This window comes from Geotrypetes seraphini, chromosome 2 (genome assembly GCF_902459505.1).
Source record: "Geotrypetes seraphini chromosome 2, aGeoSer1.1, whole genome shotgun sequence".
Lineage (NCBI taxonomy): Eukaryota > Metazoa > Chordata > Amphibia > Gymnophiona > Dermophiidae > Geotrypetes > Geotrypetes seraphini.
In genome coordinates, this window is record NC_047085.1 from 361,423,943 (window position 1) to 361,440,520 (window position 16,578).

Consider the following 16,578-nt stretch of genomic DNA (forward strand, 5'->3'; position numbering starts at 1 on the left):
GGTGGGTGCGTGCGAGCGTTCCTTCGGGGTGGGGGTGCGAGCGGTCCTGCGGGGGGGGGGGGGTGAATCGGACGTCGGGGGGCATCAGGCTTTCAGGGTGGGGACAGGACTTCAAGGGGGAGAGGAGAGTCGGGGCGGGCGAAAGGAGAGTCGGGGTGGCCCGAGGAGAGTCGGGCAGCATGCGCGGTATACGGGTGTGCATGGTATATAAAAATTTCTGTACATAAATTTGTGTTTTTCGCGTGCTATACCCGTGTGCGCGTTTTACACGGGTGCGCGTTATCTACGTGAAAATACGGTATGCTTTCCAAGAATTAATAGAGACCTCTAAACATGATGGATACCAGTTCGCAGCACCATAATAGAAGCAGTTGTCAGAATATCTGGATAAACTCTCAGAATTTTTTAGGTAACTATTCTGTGGTCTGTACCGGCCAATCTGCCAAGTCTTACTCATTAGGAATGTGTCACACTCATTTGAAAGCTCTCTCACTCGCAAACTCTTTCAGCCCTATTTATCACTTGTCAGAGCTTCTGTACCAGTCTACTGATCTAGATCACTGCTTTCATAAGACACAAGCTTTACAGAGGTAAACCAAGTGGTCCAACTAGTAGGGAGAAATCTGAGCACACCTTCCTGCCTACTGCTTCCCTTGTCCTGTCCCTTTTCGCTTTACTGCAAGTACGTGTGCTCTGAAACCGATGTACAGTACATACTTTTTATCTGCTGGGTGGAAGGCAATTTTCTGCTTCCAAATTGCTCCCCACTTTAGCTTTTCTTTGGAGCCTCTGAAAGAATACAGACTGCCAATCTCATTTAATGTTGCCTAGATTCACTTGCAAAGCAATACTACACTTAAATCATTCTAGATTTATACCCTCAGTGTATATACCCTCTGAAAAAAAAAAAAAAAAGGCTCTAACTCTGGTCTTCAATCTCACTCCTTGGAATAGTAAATTTCACTCTTTGGGATGGTTCACCTTTGGCATCTCTGCCTTGGTGTCTCTATTTTGACGCTGACTACAGGCAGACCCCGGTTTAAAAGGCCCAACTTACGTTGGACTCGTACTTATGAACTGGGGTCCTGCTTCTTCCTTTCTGGCCCAATAAACCCCCCTCCCCTTCCTCCCTTCTATGTCCCAACATGTCCCTCTTCCTCTTTCTCACTTGCCTCCCTCCTGCGGGTGTTACTTCCTGTGGCAGCTCCCTTCTCCCCACTGTACTTCTCAAAGTCGCAGCCATGGTTTCTACACATGGCTCACAGCTGACTCAGAAGCCTTCCCTTCCTGTCCCAATACACCCCTCTCCTTATCACTTGTCTCCCTCGCACGGGTGTTACCTCCTCTGGCTAGCTCCCTCCTCCTTGCCGTACTTCCCTTCTCATAGTCGCGGGTCCTCCATGTGGCCTGCAGCTGAGCCGAAAGTCTTCCCTCTCTGCTGGGAAGGCTTCTGAGTCAGCTGTGGGCCGTGAACAGGACCCACGGTTGTGGCTTTGAGAAAAGAAATACAGCAGGGAAGAGGGAGCCAGCGTGAGGAGGTAACACCTGAGGAAGGGAGGCAAGTGAGAAGGACGAGGGGTGCATTGGGACACAGAAAGGAGGAAGAGGGGCGCATTGGGACACAGAAAGGATGGCTTCCGAGTCAACTGCGAGGACCAGGGAAGAGGCATAATTGGGTCAGGGAGTATGCCTAGCATTTAAGCAGACATGTTATTGAATTCTAGCAGTTCTGCACTTAACTGCCTACAATTAAGTGCAAGCATTTACATCAGCCTTTGACCTAGAATAAGCACTTGCGTCTAAAGTTATATGTGCAACTTTCCATAAGAAAAATAACTTTAGCATGGTACTTGAGCCAAAGGCCCTGTGGGATCCCACCCCTCCAGTGTTCTTGACTAATGTAACATAATATACCTGGGATCCTATAAGAGAACTATCAAAAGATTGAGCATTATTCAGAACTCTGCCATTAGTCTTATTTTTGGACTGAAAAAAAACAGATTATGTAAGTCCTTACTATAAACTTTTGCACTGGATGCCAGTGGAGGCAATAATTTTTTTTTTAATTTGCTTGCGTTTGTTTCAAAACGCTAACTGACTTTGCTCCAACCTATCTTTTTTTCTCATTTCGAGTTGGCTCATACCATTAAATGCACTCTTAGCTTACATCTTTTTTTCGTGCATTCCAAGCTGGCAAAATGAACACATGGTTAAGTGAAATAATCTTAAAGGCCTCTTCCTACCAATCTTTTAGGAAATTGTTAAAAGACCTATTTTTTTTGATAAATTTGTCACTTCATAATTTTTCTTAGTATCCTTTCTTTTGTTATTTCATAACCACTTTTGTATCCTTGTTATTTGTACTTCCCTGGTTGTCAGTTGTCTCTTATTGTGAACCGCTTAGAACTTGTTATGGTATTGCGGTATTTAATAATAACTTTATTTTTGTATTTCTTAATGGCTCTCTATCACCAGAGCTCGATTATTGTGTGCAGTTCTGGGCACAACATCTCAAAAGAGTGCAAATTCTATATGAACAATTGTACACAATTGCTATTGTAGAATACTAGCATATGTTCACAATTGCACATGTAACTTTTTAGACGCAAGTGCTTACTCTAGGTCAGGAGTGTCAAAGTCCCTCCTCGAGGGCCACAATCCAGTCGGGTTTTCAGGATTTCTCCAATGAACATGCATGAGATCTATTTGCATGCACTGCTTTCATTATATGCTAATAGATCTCATGCATATTCATTGAGGAAATCCTGAAAACCTGACTGGATTGTGGCCCTCGAGGAGGGACTTTGACACCCCTGCTCTAGGTCAAAGGCTGATGTAAATGCATGCACTTAATTGTAGGCAGTTAGGCGCAGAACTGCTAGAATTCAATAACATGTCAGCTTAAATGCTAGGCATGTTCCCAGACCCAATTATGCCCCTTCCCAGGTCCACGCCCCCCCTGCAGTTGCACATGATAGTTTATATGTGCAATTTATAGAATACCACAAATGGTTAATTACATTAGCTGATTAGTACCAATTAGTTTCAAGTTTCAAGTTTATTAGGTTTCTTGATTAATCGCTTAATCAGACTTCTAAGTGATGTACATTTTAAAATTTACATTTGTTAGGTGACAATACAATAAATAAAAATACTTAAAAAAGGACAGAATTACACTCAATTTAACATATTCATAACATTAGGTAAGGAGGAATGAAATACAATTCTTTAAAGTAAAGAGAAGACATTAAGGGAAAATACAGAAGGTTAACAAAATAACAAAATATAATAAAATAAAATAGAATGGGGTTGTAGGATAATAAAATTAGTTAGCAAAGGCATCCTTGAAGAGAAATGTTTTTAAGTTACTTTTAAATTTTCCAAAATCCTTCTCTTCCCTTAAAGATATAGGGAGGGCATTCCAAGTCTGCGGTGCAATAACTGAAAAAATAAATTGTCGTCTAGTATTTATAATTTTCAACGAAGGAATAGACAATAAGTTTTGTTCATTAGATCTTAAAATTCTCTTTGCAGAATATGGAATTAATAATTTAAATAAGAAAGCGGGGGTCATATTATAAAGGGTTTTGAAGGTAATTATACAAAGTTTATATGTTATTCTGTGAATAACTGGAAGCTAGTGTGCATTTTTAAGAAGAGGAGTTACATGATCAAACTTTCTAGATTTGGTTATTAGCTTAATTGAGGCATTTTGTATAATTTGAAGACATTTTATTTCATGTAAAGCAATTCCTTTGAAAAGAGAATTGCAATAGTCGATTAGCACCAACATTAGTTATAGCCAATTGACAGTTAAGGAAAATTAGCAGCTATTAGAGTTAAGCCTGCACCTGACACAATTCTATAACTTGCGCAAGCAATTTTGCATACTAAATGTCACGTTTGGCACATAAGTTCATAGAATAAGGGGGTATGTATACCATAGGTGCACTATTCCTCAAAAGGGTAAGCATGCGCAAACCATCACATAGGCACTAACCATCGTGCACAATTTGAAAAAGGAGTGTGAACTAGGTGTACATAAGTGTACACTCTTAAGAAAAGTGCACACTAGTGTCAGCATAAGAATATAAAGAGCTGCCATACTTGGACAGACTGAAGGTCCATCAAGCCCAGAATCCTGTTTCCAACAGAAGCCAACTCAGTTCACAAGGAGTAAAATAGATTTTGTGCTGTTTATCCTAGGAATAAGCAGTGGACTTCCCCAAGTCCATCTTAACAATGGCTTATGGACTTTACTTAATTAAGAAATTATCCAAACCTTTAAAAAAAATAAAAAAAAACCCAACCCTGCTAAGCTAACTGCTTTCACCACTTTCTGAGTTTAATTACACATTGAGGGAAGAAATATTTTCTCTGGTTTGTTGTACATCTACTACTTACTAGCTTCATTACATGATCCCTTGTCCTAGTACTTTTGGAAAAAGAGTAAACAAGTGATTCATATCTACCCATTCCACTCCACTCTATTTTATAGACCTGTATAATATATCCCCAGAGCTGTCCAGGCTGAAGAGCCCTAGCTGCTTTAGCTTTTCATCCTAGGAAAGTAGTCCCATCCCTTTTATCATTTTTGTCACTCTTCTTTTCTAATTCCCCTATATCTTTTTTGAGATGTGGCAACCAGAACCGTACAGTATTCAAGGTGTGGCCACATCATGGAGTGGTACAAGGACATCATAAATACTCATCTTTGTTTTTCCATTCAGATTATGAACGGTAACAAAGTCCCATGTAAAGGAAATCCTCTCCAAAACACATAAGGAATTCTAATGAAAATGAACACTGACCGCGTTTTGGGTTTTTATTTTAGATAAATGGGGACCGCAGTTAGCATTCATTTTCATGAGATGGCTGTGAAAGGCCCTACAAAGCATTACTGTACCAGCCTAAAGCAGGTCTTTGGTTACGATTCCAAGGAGAGAATGACACGGGGCAAATATAATAATAATTTTTATTCTTATATACTGCCATACCCGGTGAGTTCTAGGCGGTTTACATCAATTAAAGTAGTATCTGCGTTGACAAGCAGATTTATAACAATTTATCAGATATAAACAAGTTTTAACCAAACTTGACAGAGGATGACGGGAGGTAGTGGAAGATAGGGAAGAGAGAAGCTATTATGGGGGAGGAGAAGAGCGGGGGGGGGGTAGGTGGGGGGGGGCGAAGTGGTAATGTAAGCGGGGGGGGGTTTCTAATATTCTATTTGCTTTCTTAGCTGCCGCTGCACACTGACCTGAAGGTTTCAACATAGGAGTTCACCTAGATCCTTTTCTTTGGCGATGACTCCTAACAAGGAATCCAGCATCACATAGCTATAGTTGAGGTTCCACTTTCCAACATGCATCACTTTCCACTTGCTCACATTAAACATCATCTGCTATTTTGATGCCCAGTCGCCCAGTCTCACAAGGTCATCTTGCGATTTAACAACTTTGTGTCATCCGCAAATTTAATTATCTCACTAGTTAGTCCCATCTCTAGATCATTGATAAATACGTATGTTAAAAAAGCAGCAGTCTCAGCACAGACCCCTGGGCCTTCTCCATTGAGAATATTGACCATTTAACCTACTCTGTTTTCTATCTTTCAACCAGTTTTTAATCTGTAACAGAACATTACCTCATATCCCATGACTTCCTAATTTCCTCGTACGTCTTTCATGAGGTACTTTGTCAAATGCCTTTTGACAATTCAGATACACAATATCGACCGGTTGGCCTTTATCCACATGTTTAGTCATCCCTTCAAAGAAATGTAGTAGATTGGTGAGGAAAGATTTCCCTTGACTAAATCCATGTTGGCTTTGTCTCATTAACCTATGGGCTTCCTTTTACGAAGGTGTGCTAGCGTTTTTAGCGCACGCACCGGATTAGCGCATGCTACCTGAAAAACTACCGCCTGCTCAAGAGGAGGCGGTAGCGGCTAGCGCACGCGGCATTTTAGCACACGCTATTCCACATGTTAAGGCCCTAACGCATCTTTGTAAAAGGAGCCCTATGTTTACGTATATGGCCTGTAATTTTGTTCTTTATAATAGTCTCTATCATTTTGCCTGGCACTTACATCAGACTCGGTCTATAATTTCCTGGATCACCTCTGAACCCTTTTTAATAATTGGCATTACATTGGTCACCCTCCAGTACCATGCAGGATTTTAAAGATAAATTACAAGTTACTAAGGGCTCCTTTTACTAAGCTGCGATAGCGGTTTTAGCACGCACTTAGCGCGTGCTAGATGCTAGCGCCAGCATTGAGCTGGCTTTAGTTCTAGCTGCGTAGTGCAGGTTTAGCACACGCGGCAATTCTGCGCGCGCTAAAAATGCTATCGCAGCTTAGTAAAAGGAGCCCTAAAAGTAGCTCTACAAGTTCATTTTTCAATTCTAAATCAATACAGTGCCACCCAGTCCAGGTAATTTGCTACTATTCAATTGGTCAAAATTGCCCCATTACATCTTCTAGTATTGCAGAGATCTCTTTCAGTTTCTCTGACTCATCAGCACTGAATACCATTTCTGGCAGAAGTATCTCCCATACATCTTCCTGGGTGAAGACTGAAGGAAATAATTAATTTAATCTCCGTTATAGTCTTGTCCATGAGAGTGTCCCTTGATCATCTAGCACACCAACTGATTCATTTCCTGGCTTCTTGCTTCTAATATGCCTAAAAAGATTTTACTACATGATTTTGCCTTCAATGCAATCCTATTTTCAAGGTCTCTTTGCCTTCCTTTTCAGCACCTTGCATTTCACTTGCCATTCCTTATGCATATAATGGAGGTTGGAGGCATGCAAATCTGGCTAATGCATATTCATTAAGGATATCCTAAAAACCTGGCTGGCTGAGGGTCCCCCAGGACAGGTTTGAGTACCACTGGACTAGGTCTAGAATTTGCTTTGCCTCTTGTCGGTTCCCGAACCAGTTGTTCCATAAAGCAGTCCTTTATTTCATCAAGGAATGTTTCCTCTCTAGCATGCCCTGAAGTTACATTTACCCAACTAATACTGGGGTAATTGAAATTTGTGTTACTCAGTTTGTTAGCCTCCCTAATTTCTAATGACATTTCAGCAACTGTCTGTTCATCCTGACCAGAAGAGTAGTACACTCCTATCACTATCCTTTTCCCCTTTATGCATGGAATTTCTTCCCATAGGGATTCCAAGGTATGTTTTGATTCCTATAGAAGTTTTAGGCTATTCAATTCAAGGCCTTTCCTTAATGCACAATGTTATACCTCCACCAATTCAATCTACCCTACTAATGTAATATAATTTGAACCCTGGTATCACTATCCCATTGGCTATCTTGGTTCATAGATTAAAGCACGCGGGACAACCGCACGCCGACAAAGCTACTTGGACAAATGCACATAGGATGTCAGCGCACCAGAATAAAACTTAACTTTAAAGTGCTCTGAGGGTTTATTGGGGGGAGATCCCCCCCCACACACACACACACACTTTACTTAGAAGTGCTGCCGCTGCCTTTGGGGGGATTTGGGGGGGAACCACCACCCCCATTACAGCGGAAAGTGTAATTTTTCCCCTCTTTTTTAGGGCAAAGTTACAGTTTCCTCTCTAAAAATCTTATGTAAGCGACGCTTGAAGTCCGCCACCTTCACACCAAACAAGTGACCTAGTAATCTTCAAGTCCACCAGCCATCTAGCTATCCATATGCCTAATTATCAAATCGCCCACTGCGAAGGCATCATAGCCCTTCTCTCCTGAGCAGAAGCTCCTAGAAACACATCCACAGTGCAAGAGGATATTGCATCCCCTGGAGGGTAGGGTCCTAACTGCAGGATCACTTCCTGCCTCTCTACAGTGATGCTCTCCCTTCAGGGGGCCTTTCTCCTCCATAGTAGCCTTAGAGGTTGCCAGACTGGAAGTGGGACTTCTCTATTATGTCCCCGAAAGCCTCCTCTATATACCTCTGACTGCCTCAGCTCCTCCAAGTCAGCTCCTCTAGCATCCAGAGATCGGCTCATCCCTATTAGACCAAAGGTGCACTTTAAAAGATTGCCTAAACTGTCCTGAATCTTATGTTCCCATGTTATTCTTCCCTCCTCTTTTCCCCAGTGATAAACTCACTCCCCATTCCACCAGCTGCCATGAGAAGGAAGAGAAGGGAAGCAACTGCATATACTATGGGATGCATTAAAATATGCAGGTATGCCAAGAGAAACTTTTCCTTATTAAGTTATTCACTGAAATGTTTCCTCTTTTTAAAGCCCTTGCTATATTCTGAATCCAATGAGTATACCAAGCATTTTTCTTCTTTTTTGGAGGGGTTAGTAATCCAGCAGTGTCAAAAAAGCAAAAGTGGCCATAAGCACCAAAAAAAAAAAGTTACTATGATTCTTAGTACCACCATTTTCTGGGAAATACTCAGAATAAAAGGAAACTGGACTTTATTGAACAACAGATTACTGTAACCTTACTATCAAAACGGAAACCTGACATCAACGTGCAGTCATTATCATAAGGAATAAAGTGGAATTCAGTTCTCAAAAGCAATCATCCCAAGTATCTTCATTACAAGTTCAGGCTCAGAGGAGCAGGGAATTCCATATCACTGACCTACAACAACTAAAGCATTTCTCAAGCCAGCCCTAACCAGACTGGTTTTTAGGACATCCATAATAAACATGCTTCAGATGAACTTGATATAACTGGAGTACTGAAAATAAGACAAGGCTGAAAGTAGGGAAGGAAGATTCCACAAGGTATCAGAGTTACACCGGACTCCAATATGTTTTTTGCTCATTCATTAGTTCGAAGAATGCTACCCTCCCCCCCCCACCCCCTGAAATTGCTTTTTTGGTATTTAAAATCTGGGATTCATTAGAACTGCTAACACAAAACACAATGGTAGTCATACATTGTACCCTTTCTTGTCAATGTGTGCAATACTGTGTCAGACCTGCTGTACTGCCTTCAGAAGTTATGGCGCTCTGGGGAACAAATGTTTGAGCAAAGCTTTTTCAACACACACAAATTCCAAGTATGCATCTGTTACAGTCACACATGCAGGAACAAAAATCATGTGATGCAAAAAAAATATATATATATTGCTGTGGAAAAATTAATCTTCTCTTATTGAAAAAGGTTGGACAAAAGGTCAACCGTGTTGAACAAAACTATTCGCTTAAAGTGACAGAAGTTATGCAGAAGTTCACAGCAATGCCAAGTGTCAGTAGATGAGATGCATTGTTTACCATACACCCTTTCCACAGCATAGGAGAGAATATTGCATTGCAAAGATCTGCGTTTTAAACTTAAAATTGAATGAAACAACAACAAAAATACCCAGCACAGTTTGTTTGGTGCACCAAGCAAGTTTGGAATCATGCTGGCCATTTTCACTTTTTAAACACAAGCGGCAGAGGAATCAAAATATTGTTAAAATTATACTGAATTGTATTCTTATACAGTTAGGAAAAAGTACCACAACAGTCACAGACTGACCAATAGCTTGCTGCATGGCAAAAGCCCCAAAGAAAATAAACCATCACCTTTCTACTAGACAACTACACCATATTGGGGGGGAGGGGGGGAGTGTCACCTGGGAGAGGTTTTCCGTAAATAACACAAGCAAGTGAAGCCCTCTAGTGGCACAGCTCATAACTCCATACAAAGTTCCCAAGCATGCTTGGCCCTCCCTGTACTCAGTCATCTCCTCAACTTTTTGGTTGGTTAAAAGACAGCTCTTGGGGAGTTGAGATTGTATATGTATCATCAGTCCTGGTGTGTACAGCAAATAAATATCTGCTACCGGTGAGCAGCAACGCTTTTTCGGTTCATTAACAGGACTAAGATAGGTGCATAAGTGGGTTGATTTGACTGCTCATCAATGAATTGTACTAGTCTTTTTGAATAGTCCACACAGTGATACGAGAGTTGTTGATTCATGAGGATAGACTAGCTAACACTGTTCAATCCAATGCACAATATTGTGTTCAAGTTGGTCCACAAAGAACTAGTGAAAAGTGAACATATGCAGATGGTAGCTATGGCAGACTTCAGAAGGGCAGGTACCTATGTTGCCTTAATTCTAGTTTGATCTCGGAGCTGAGAGACTCATAGCAGAATTGTACTCAAAAGGCCAGCCAGTATGCCAAAGCATCTTTTTTTCCCACAACCAGATATCTATCCTAAGCCCTGATGCATAAAAGTCTGCCAGACTTACTTGCACTGCAGTTAGTTCAGCCTCTGATGCTCAAAGGGTTATTTCAGGGGCTTTTACCAATTGCTGTAGCAGCTACCAAAAATCCTACACAAATGCATTACAAGGAGCACTTAGTACTTAAATGAGCACTCCTTGCAATGCTCAAAAGGGAATGCCCACCTTTTAGCAAGAAAAATTTACTGGCAGATCTGGAGTTGCCGGTAGCTGATTGTGCGTGTGTTGTGCGAGTATGTCTCACACCTATACTGTATATGGGACATGGACACACACACACACACACAACAGCTGCAACCATATCCAGCATTTAAAAAAAAAAAAAGCAAATGGGATCAGCTGAGCCAGCAGAGGGGAACAGTGGTGCCAGTCAGCTGATCGCAGCTCTGGCTCAGCTGATCATCGGCAGGGGAAGAGCAGCAGCACTGCCACTAATCAGAAAGTAGAAGCGGGCTACAGTGGCAGCGGGCAAGGAAACAAGGGAGCTTGGGAACCACTGGGTCTGCTTAAAAGAGCTGTGCCTACCACTTAGGTCTTTTGAGCAGGTGCCAGGCACAGTTCCTTCCCCTTTTACTGGAATACTCCACACAAAAGGTATGCATACGATTTAAATAAATAGAGCTCCAGCTACCCAGTAAAAAAAAAATACTGGGTTGGGAGTGATTTTTCTTTAGCATGCAAAATAATGGGCGGTTGAGAAATCTTTTAAATAAATAAAGCTCCGGCAACCCAGCAAAAAAATACCGGGTTGGGAGTGATTTTTCTTTAGCATGCAAAAGATTTCTCAACCACTTATTCCTAGGCAACTTTACAAATAGCAACATACATAAAATAAAATCATACCAAAAAAAACCCCAAAATTTATACAAACAGTCATTTCAGATCATTCAATGAGAATAATTAATTGTATATCAATCCCCAAACCAGAATAATCATTCATTGGAATGTTTCTACAATTGGGGGACCTCAATTGGATTGAAAGAGATGAATAGTCGAGTCAACTTCCTTAAAATTATAGTTCTTTGAAAGTAACAACCCAAAGCCAGTTTTGAATCCAGAGTACAAAAACCTCTGTCAAGAATTTAAATGAGGCTTTGGATAAAAGTAGGAAGCTCTATTTTCTCATTAACGCTGGAGGTACGACAACCTTTGGCAAAAACTGGGATATGTTTGAAGGATGACTGTATGATGATGGTATGGCTTGTAACTTATGCCTAACATTATAACCATTAAGAATACCACCTTCCAATTTAGGAACTTTAATCACTTTCTACAGACTCAAAAGGAGATTTCATGTGTGAGGCAAGGACTAAATTTTTTTTTTTTTTAGTTCAATCATCTTTAAATATTGATGAGCTCATTTTACTATTACATTGTTAAAGGCGCGATAGGTTTTGAGAATCTTTCCCTGGTTTAATAGACCTTTGAACTGTCCCAGTCGACAACTCTTATTCTCTTATGCCAAAACATCTAAGGCACTCCTCTTACAGCCCTTCACAAAATCTATGGACATCTTTAACAGAAGGAAAAGGAGTGGAAACGCTCAGGTAACAGAGGTAGAAAAGACCTATTTGCTACCTTGACCAGTATCTTATGTGGTCAGACATTATGCGGTAGACTGTACTGAAGAGATCTTTTGCTGCATCAGGTTGTTCCATGAAAAGGTTACTGCATTAATATTCCTGCACAGGATACATGTGCAAGTGCTTATTTTTATTTGTATGAGTCTGAACTGACTTGCCTGTACTTCGAACCAGAGAATGACACGGGGACAAACCTTTCCCCATCCCCATGGGACTCATTTTCCCGTTCTGTCCCAGAGAGTTCTTTTCCTGTTACTGCCCCATTCCTACAAGCTCTATCCTTATCTGTACAAGCCTCAAACACTTTAAAATCATAAGTGTTCAAGGCTTGTGCGGTTAAGGCAGAGCTTATAGAAATGGGCTAGGGCCAGTGATAGAAATAGTGACAAAAAAACTCATACAGTTAAGACAGAGCTTACAGGAATGGGCCAGGGATAGTGACAGCGACAAAAAAAAAAAAACAAAAAAACCTTGTGCAGTTAAGGCAGAGCTTACTGGAAAGGGCCAGGGATAGTGACAGCAACAACAACAATAACAACAAAAAAAAACCTTGTGCGGTTAAGGCAGAGTTTACAGGAATGGGCCAGGGACAGTGACAAAAAAACCCTCACAGGGACAGGACAGGGAAATTGAGTTCCTATAGGGAAGGGGAAAAATTTGTCCCCGTGTCATTTTCTACTTTTGAACATCATTTAGCCAGCATTCAGGCAAGCAGTCACTGCTCAGGCGTCTGCAGATGATCCAGAAGCAATTGCACTGTGAGCATAGATATCTCAAGGGTCTCTGCCCTTTGGATAACTGGACTCCTAGGGTCACTGAGCTCGAGTTTGATGGATAGTCAGTGGAGATGAGGTAACTTCTGTGAAGAAGCCTTTTTGCAAGATTGAGGGAAGTAGTAGCTGTTCACTATCCAAACGTTTTTAGACAATTTAGACAGTATCTCCATGCTTTTGATGATATCTGAGCACAATGCTTACTCCTGATCATCATTAAGTCAGAGGCACATGACAAATTTGGTTTTCACATCAAAAGTATTGATTTTTCCTGCCACATTTTTTGGGCATGGATGAAATCCTGACTTCAACTACATACTTCTTGAAAAAAGAAACAAAGGCAAAAACATGCCTAGAAATAGCAATATGGGATGAATGGAAAAACCCAAAACTGAGGAGCTGAAGAGACCACTGTGCTCAGGAGAGGTCCTGCATGCCTAGAACTTACCAAGTTCTGGTCTCTGAGACAGCAGTTCTGGCCTAGCACCACTGGATGACATCGCCCACTTGTGTGCCTGACTCAATCCTGCTTGTTGACAGAAATAAATTCCTTTCCAACGACCAAAACGGGTCCATCAGCTATATCTGAATGTGTGGCACCTCTGATATTCTTATACTTTGCATAATACAGGAGGAAATGCATTTCTGTTTCTATTTCTTTGCTACTGTACTGCAGTCAGAGTTCTGGCTTCCTGTGGTTTCCAGTTCAGTTTTTGTCTGCACATTTCTTTTGTATTTCTATATTTTGACTAAGGTGAGGTATTAATAAAATAGACATGGGGCAGGAAATTAAATTTTTTTTAAAAAAACCCTAAAACAATCATATTCTATCATTAAAATATGTGTGTTTTTAACCACTCATTGTAGAAGACCACAAAATGGAAAAAGGAAACCAAGTAATAGTGCGTAAAAATAATTCAATTCATAAGCAATCATTGAGAGAAACAGTGATCCTTGTACATAGCATTCCACCAAGCCCCAAACCACAGCAAGCAAAGTCAGTTTAGGCAATAATGTAGCCTTTAGAGCATGGGTGCAAGGTCGATCATGATTGACCAGTAGATCACAAAGGCGACACGAGTCTATTGCAGAGCCCATCCTGGGCTCCGTAAAAGACTTGCGTTGCCTTGTCATTCTATTCTCCTTGCTTCCCCGATGACGGGCTAGGCGCGTACAAGCGCTGGGCCCACAGCCTTCTCTCCCCCCCCCCCCCCCCCGTCAATTCTGACATTGGAAAGGAAGTTCTGGGCCAGCCAATCGGGCCAGCCAGAACTTCTCTCCAACGGCAGAATTGACGTCGGGGGGAAAGGCTTGTGGGCCTGGCGCTTGGAGAAGCAGGGAGAAATCGGCGGCGGTGGCTTTGGGGGTAGTGAGAGAGATAGACAGACAGGGGGCAGGGAGAGAGAGAAAAAAAAAGAAAGGGGAGAGAAGGGGCAGGGAGAGAGGAAGAAAAAGTTAGACTCATGGAGGGACAGAGAAGAGATGTTGGTTGGGGAATGGAATGAGGTTTGGAGGAGAGGAAGCATTTAGGAGGCAGAAAGAAATATTGGATTTACAGTCAGAAGAAGGAAGTACATCCAGAGACTCATGAAATCACCAGACAGCAAAGGCAGGAAAAATGATTTTATTTTAAATTTAGTAATCAAAATGTGTCCAAATTTATATCTGCTATCAATATTTTGCACTATGGCCCCTTTTTACTAAACCGTGATAACATTCTTTTAGTACAGGGAGCCTATGAGCGTCGGGAGCAGTGCGGGGCATTTAGCACAGCTCACTGCACTAAAAACCGCTATCATGGTTTAGTAAAAGGTAAGGGGGTATATTTATCTATTTTTGTATACCGTATTTTTTGCTCCATTAGACACAGTTTCCCCCCCCCAAAAAAGTGGGTGGAAATTAGGGTGTGTCTTTTGGAGCGAATACCCAAAGCGAGACCCCCCCCTTAACCTTATTTTAATGTGAATGGGGCCATCCACCCTCACTGGATGTGGCGCCCTCCCTCTCCAATAGCGGTGCACAAGGTTGAGTGGCTGCCTGCTTCTCGCCATTTCCTCCGAGAACTGGTGGCTGACGCGGCTGCCTCCTCTTCCGTTCTCTCGCGCCGCTACGCGAGAGAACGGAAAAGGAGGCAGCCGCAACAGCCAGCAGTTCTCGGAGGAAGCAGCAGGAACCAGGCAGCCAGCCTTGTGCACCGCTCAGCGAGAAGCCGTATCCAGAAGTAAAAAGAAAAAAAAAGGTATGCGCGGGGGGCGGCGGAAGAGGGCCAGAGCCTGCCTGGGGGGTGAGGAGGAAGAGGGCCAGGGCCTGCCTGTCACCTGTCTGGGGGGTAGGGAAGGAGGGAGAGGATGTGGCCTGCCTGCCTGACCTGCCAAATTAAAAATAGGGAAGGAGGAGGGAGAGGCCGGGGCTTTCCTGCTGCCTGCCTGGGTGGGGGGAGGCCTGCCGGCCTGCCTGGGGGGGAGGTCTGCCTGCCTCTCTTCCTACCCACCCTGTCTCGTCCTTATCTGCCTGCTTGCCCTGTCCCTACCTGCCTGCCAGCCACTAGGCTTGCCTGCTGTCCCTGCCTGCCCTGGTCTGGCCTACAACTAGACCACCAGAGAGGGGACAGGTTACAGAGCCTGGCTTGGGGGGGGGGGGGATAGGGTACAGAGCCTAGCAAGGAGTGTGGGGTTGGGTGCAGAGCCTGGAAGGGAGAATTTGGTTCAGAATGGTTTTTTTCTTGTTTTCCTCCTTTAAATCTAGGGTGCAACTTATGGTCAGGTGCATCTAATGGAGCGAAAAATATGGTAATTGTTACTGAGGTGACATTGCATATTTTAAAGTCATCTGCATTGACCTCTTTGAAAAAAAACCCTGAATATAAATGATAATTAACATTTTCTCTTCGTACAGTGTGCTTTGTGTTTTTTAAAATTTTATTGTTGGTAGATCATTTTGACTTGGTCATTTTAAAAGTAGCTTGCAAGCCAAAAAAGTGTGGGCAACCCTGCTTTAGAGTCTCTGTTAAGGTTCTTATATAAAAAGTGTTTTAGTATTTTAGATTGCATTTCAGAACATAAGATAAAATCAGATTAGGGCACAGATAGCAGTTGAGGAAAAGCACAGTTACTTACCGTAACAGGTATTATCCAGGTAAGGGACAACTACACCGAAATAACAAAAGTCATTAATGGACCCTAAACTAATCTGAATAAATTATTATGCCCCAACACTGGATCATTTGTTGTTCTGCCTAATTTTGAAGGATAAAGAACATTTTAAACACTGAATATAAAAAAAAAAAAGGTGGCGGGTGGGGTACATTTTTATAGATACCATCAAGCTTTCATAATGCGGCAGGGTATGTATTGGATCCTTCCTGAAGTCTTGGAACATCTCCCGGACTGGCTGATTTTAGAACATCAACTCATGTCCCCTTTAAGATTGTGCCATATATTGAGTATTAAACTGCCAAGGATTTATAAGGATTCTTTTTGATACATGGAAAATTTTAAAATTCATTAACGATCTAACGTGCAACAATCCACATGTAGGTCCTTGTGGTTGAACTCCAAGATTTAAATTGGTGAGTCTAAGATCCTCTGGAAGCATTGGCTGCAGGCAGGCATACGTACTTTGGATGATGAATTATCAAATGGGAAACTGCTTGATTTTTCACAACTACAATAAACATTTGATATTACAAAGTCTCAAGCAAATAAGTGGATGCAGTGGAAGCAGGCCATTCAGAAGGGATTCCCTGAGTGGTGAAATTTAAATGGTCAGTATAGCTTGCCGGGTCTATGCTACCAGACAGATTTGCTAGGGCATCAAGCTGCCAAGTGGTATAAATTAATATCGGAATATTTGAATAAGAAACCAAAAACAAGCCTAAGGGATATTTGGAGCATTGAGATAAAGCGAGACATTTCTGCTACTCAATGGCCACAGAGTTGGTCTTGGAGGATGAGATGTACAGCGTCAGGTTTTTTCCTGTTATACAGAATATTTTGGACCCCTGTTCGTTTGCAA

General features: G+C 42.0%; 1 protein-coding gene across 4 annotated transcripts in view; it reads right to left on the minus strand.

Annotated features, from left to right (window-relative positions):
* Nucleotides 1-16,578, minus strand: part of GRB10 (growth factor receptor bound protein 10) — a 459,832-nt gene that overhangs the window by 323,711 nt on the left and 119,543 nt on the right. The window lies entirely within an intron of this gene.